Source organism: Armigeres subalbatus, unplaced genomic scaffold (assembly GCF_024139115.2).
Source record: "Armigeres subalbatus isolate Guangzhou_Male unplaced genomic scaffold, GZ_Asu_2 Contig1099, whole genome shotgun sequence".
In the NCBI taxonomy this organism is placed as follows: domain Eukaryota; kingdom Metazoa; phylum Arthropoda; class Insecta; order Diptera; family Culicidae; genus Armigeres; species Armigeres subalbatus.
The window spans coordinates 232014-237500 of record NW_026941845.1 but is presented as its reverse complement, the minus strand read 5'-3'; the positions used below and the strand labels follow the sequence as shown (position 1 = coordinate 237500).

The 5487-nt window shown below is 44.0% G+C and overlaps 1 pseudogene; it reads right to left on the bottom strand.

Annotated features, from left to right (window-relative positions):
* Positions 1-1931: 1931 nt before the first annotated feature.
* LOC134202223 (glycerol-3-phosphate acyltransferase 1, mitochondrial-like) lies at positions 1932-3564 on the bottom strand (annotated as a pseudogene).
* Positions 3565-5487: the final 1923 nt, after the last annotated feature.

The window sequence follows — 5487 nt, the reverse complement described above, 5'->3', positions numbered from 1 at the left end:
CAGCGAGAATCAGTGCTCTCTTCAATTAAATTTTAATGTACCGTAAATCAAGGCAAATTGATTCAATAAATATGATTTTGTTAAACAAAACGTGCAATTATTTTAGCAAACAAATTTCCTTAAAACAAGCCGCTCACCTATCTCTATCAATCCGCAGAATGAAACAACTGGAATAGAATAGGTAAGCATCAGCTGCAAGACTGAGAGGAGCCCCAACAACAAAACGTACTTTTTAGTGTACCAATTAGTTCATATACAAAATTAAAAGATATCCTAAAATACCAATACCATGAATTAAAGTTATAAGGAAAATGTTGCAGAAAGAAAATTCAACTTGACAAAGGAGTGATCATTCTTACCTCACTGATCAATTTACGCCCAGTTCACGGTATCGCGTTATTTCAGAAAGCGTTGAATGTTGAAATATACTCAATCCAGTTGAAACCCGAAATTGGGTGCTAGCGAAGTTGAATTTTTCTCACAATCCGTACGTTAAACCTAACTTCGGAAGTGGTGCGCAGAATAGCGTTACGCGATATGAAAACAGCGCACCACTTCCGAAGTTAGGTTTAACGTACAGATTGTGAGAAAAATCCAACTTCGCTATCCCCCAATTCCGGTTTTTAACTGGATTGAGAATACAATTAGGACGAAGTGTTTCTGTAAGTTAACGTTACACTTGGGATCATCGCTTTGGCTGACATTGCTTCCCTCCTACACTTAATGTACGTAAGCTCTATAAGGTCCCTCAACAATGAACATTTGATAGGAGGTCCGGAGAACAATATAGTTATATGCCAACACTACACGGAAGAAAAAAAGTACCCAATGTTGAGTTTTTTTTTCAACTTACTTTTGAGTAATTTTTTCTCTTCTCTTTCATCCACTCTTTCTTTTGTTGTCAAAAACAAAAGAGCGAAATAATCCAACGACGCCAGTTCAATACGGGAAGCCAACTTTGAGTTCATTGCCTGAACTCAAAATTGAGTCAATTAAACTTCCAGTTGGGTAAACAAATTTTCAGTTGGTTACTTTTTTAACATGGGAGTAAAGGCAAACTACTTCGACCCCATTTACTCAATTTTGGCTTCCCGTACGGATGCTTGAGGTTGGGTGAATTGAACTCACTTTTGGGTAGTTTATTTCTTCCGTGTACAAATTAAGGAGATGTATGTATGTACACAGAAAAAAAGCAACATGAACAGCGGCTTAGACTCATAACACCACTTTAAGACAAAATTTTCAAAACGACTTATCTGCTTTTGTAAACAAAGATTCAAACGTCGATTTGACGAATCTGATAGCACTTCGACGCAAACCAATGCCACCAGCAGGTAGCTGCAACCTTCACCTACCTATTGATAGTGTTGGTTTGCGTGAGAGTGCTATCAGATTCGTCAAATCGACGTCGAACATCTTTGTTTACAAAAGCAGAAAAGTCGTTTTGGAAATTTAGTCTTGGCTTCATAAGTTCGTTGAAGCTTTGTATGTGTAATAACTGGCGGCGCCATAGCTCTGGTAATGGTGAGACAACAGCATTTTTGGCGTAATTTAATCATTTATAATTTTGCGTCAGTAGCAAAAAATAAATTGGGGGCGTAATCAGTCAAGTGTAAATCAATTGAAAAATTTCAAGGAAATTTTTTATTGCATTTTATCGTCTATAAAATGCAATGCAATCGTTTAATTTATTAAAAAGATCGTGTTTCCTCCAGGGTGGGACGACCCTACCCTACGTTGTGTCTATTTTTGTGGTGATTCTCCGGGCAACGAATAAGGAAACTACTGCTTGACTTGACGGCTGATTTATTGCCTCCGAGAGGCAGCGTGCCTACTCGGAGGTTACTATGAACACTGTTCACCACGCATTCATTCATCGCATTCACACTAGTTCAGCAGGGCCAGGGTAGGAATCGGGAAACACGTTTGCGGAGCGTCGTATTGCAGTCTCGCGATCTCTCATCGGAATATGTAACCACAACGCATCGAACGTTGCATCTCGTACTCTACTAGGATTTGTATTTGTTTGTCCATGGAGCGATGCTAGATCGGAACAAACTGGTCTATTGAATGTATTATCGACTTCAGCCTCGGAGTCGCAATCCGGTGCGAGTGACACGGTCCGTACGCCATTTTTATTCGTAATTTCGATGGCGGATCGCTTTTCGAGAACCTTAAGACAATTCCGCACTATGTCAGTCGATACGCTTTCACCATACTTGCACTGGCCTTGCTCGACCCTGCTGGTAATTTCTTTAATACACTGCTTGATGAATTCCCCTTCAAGCATCGAGTTGCTATTGAGTAGCAGATTCAAAGAGCTCGCAACGGCTGCGTACGTGCTGGTGTACGGCGCCAGCACCGATTGGAGCACTATCCGATCGCAGTGCTTCTCGGCTGGTAGGAACACTCGAACCTCATCTTCCTGATCGAGGTGGTCGTCGAAGTAATCGTCTTCACTATAGCTTCCGTCGTCCAGTTCGTCCAGTTCAAGGTTCGCCGCAATACGTCGAGCACGGTGCTGGTCCTCTGTGTATTCCACCTCCGGTTGCAGAAGCAGCCCCATGATACATAACCTATCAAAACAGTCCTGGAGTAACGTCCCCAGACTTTGACACGGTTTCGACAGGATAAATTCATACATCAACAAATCACAAAACTGCAGACAGACATTGAAGAGGTCTTGTCGGCCAATACTGACGTCATCGGTGGATTTCTGTTGTTCTCGTAACCGCTGTTCCATCTGCCGCTTCAACAAACTGGCAACGGTAATCACAATCGAGTCCAGTGCAAAGTGAGGAGCCAAACTATTCGAATAGTATGCCAGCTCAATCACGTTCGGTATCATGGTAACGGGCTTCAAGAACAGTTGGGAACCTCGCTTTTCCTTCGTGACTAGTCCTGGTCCCAACAGATCGGCAGCGTATTTGATAATGTCCTCGGAAGCCCCGGTAAAGCCGATATCGCGTGAGGTAGTGTTCAAGACACTGCGCAGCTCGTCTAGCGCTTCGGTGAGCATCATGAGGGGTGCACCGTCTCGGAAGCGATTCAGCAGCAAGACCACCAACGCGTTGGTGGTCATGACAAAGGTAGCTTTGGCGCAATCGTACACTACGTGGCGGGCAATGTTGTCGACCAGAGTACGGAGTTCCTGCTCCTCCTGGACGACATCCGTTCCGAAAAGCGACGATGACAATGGTTTGTGCTGGATACGTCTTTTCTCGGGTGTAAAATTTCCATTAGTTTCCGACTTACGTATTTGACCAACTCGCTTAGCGCGAAGGGTTCGTTGAAATCGATTCGCATCAAACCGTAGCGGGCTTTGAGTACCTACCTTCTTAATTGAATTTCGTTTATTGTTTTTGCTTGATCTGGGATAGAGTTTTATCTGTTCGAAAAAAGTGAAATTACCTAGTGATCGCAATATCCGTATTTAAAACCGGTACAGGTAGTGTTCAATAAGTGTTCAGTGAGACAATCCTCCGATCGATCCACCACTGTTTTGGATACTCAACAAAATCATCTTGTAGTTCATTCATTACTGAAGCAACGAGGCACAGACATGGTGGACATAATATCCAACCGTGTGCAGGAGGCATACGGCTCGTTTCGGCTGCCCGGAATGTTCGGCACGAACTGAATCAACGTGAAAAAGTAGTGTTAGAAGTTCAGTTCGTGAAAAAACTATAAAATAGCCCTAAAATCCTTCTATTTCTTTGTATTACAAGACAAATTATATTCCGCTTACGCGGCTACTTTGGAATAGTGTGAAATTCTAACGTTCAAGGTGCAAAACGGTGTTGAAAATATCCTAAAAGTGGCCGAATTATCTTCCTCTTGTTCTTGTTCATAGCCGCCGAAGCTGTGTTTTTCTTCGTTCACCGAGGTTATGTTCGCGCGTTTTCATTACTGAAGGAAGGAGAAAGTTGCAACTGAAAAAAAACCAAAACAAAGGCGGTATCGATCGGGAAGTTTTGTTTTTTTTTTGAAGCGAGTCCTTTGGATCGACCATGTTTGGTCCCAAGCAGGGACGATTCGGTCAGGCAAGTGCTGCCGGCGGCTTTCGGAACCAACACGGCGACGGCCAGTCCGTTCGGTCAGACGAACACCTTCGGAAAACCAGCGACGACGGGAACATTCGGGGCTGCAACCGCCTTTGGCCAGCAGGCCACACCTTCGCTATTCGGCCAAGCACAACCGGCCGGAGGAGGCCTATTCGGTGCCAACACTACTGCGGCGCCCGCCTTCGGGGCACTGGTCACGGCACCAATGTTTCGTCCAGGGTGGGACGACCCTACGTTGTGTGATTTTAATGGTGGTGATTCTCCGGACGACGAACGAAAGAAACACTGGTTCAGACTGGACTATGAATTTATTGCCTCCGAGAGGCAGCGTGCCTGCTCGGAGGTTACGAATCGAATACTGTATATTAGATGGATTGGGGAGTCGTTTTATAGGCGGAAAGTACGGAAAGACAATTAAAACATATTATATAATTACTAGGGACGTGTGCACAAACATTCAAATTTAAAATCTAATTGGACTTACAGCGCGCCAACTGCTACGCATATAACGCTATAGCAGTTGGCGCGAGAACAGAAACAAAAGTGACACAATATAAAAGGCGCACACACGCTGCACTGGCTTCAACAGCAGCTACGACGGTGAGCGCAGTTCGTGATCGAACAGATCGATATAAATTCTTTGGAATATTTTTCAATAACATCAAATTAAAACATTATTTCGGGTATTCTTTCGGATACCATCGGAAATTCCATTTCCTCAGAAATTTCTCCAGTAATTCTTCCGGAATTTTCAGCAAAAATCTAGGACAACATTTCAGGAATTTACTTGGGAGTTTACGAACGAATTCAGCCCATGGATGTGGAACGTCAGGAATCCCTCCTAATTATGGTGTCATGATTCCTATGGATACAGCTCATTTAGAAGAAAGAAGACAATGTCCAGCCAATACTACAGATACTTAACTTGTGAGAGGACCATTAGGCCCCCTCCTATCCGCCATCGCTTGCCTTTGCTGGAACCACGATCTGCTGAACCATCGTGGAATGACAGTCACCTGACTGATTGTCCCGGATAGGCAAAACGTAGACTCGTGTGTTTTCCCGCTTGAAAATGCGACTTTAGTGGGGCAGCTTTCCGTGATGGCGATCGTAGATTGAATGGGCCGCAGAAATCCACTCTTGTATTCAAGAATGGCAGTGTTGGTGATACACGAACGGAAGGCAAGTCTGCCATGATTTGTTCACTTGAACTGGGACGATTTCGAAAACAGTTTACGCATTCGTGCGTGACCTTGCGTACGAGATCTCGTAGTCGAAGAGGCCAGAACTTTGCACGAACGATAGCGCTGAGCAGTGTGGGTCCAGCGTGTAGTCGACTTAGATGGTAATACCGCACAACCAAAAGTGTGAACGGATGCTTGTTGTCCAGTATCATCGGCTGCTTTTGAGCATATGGTAATGC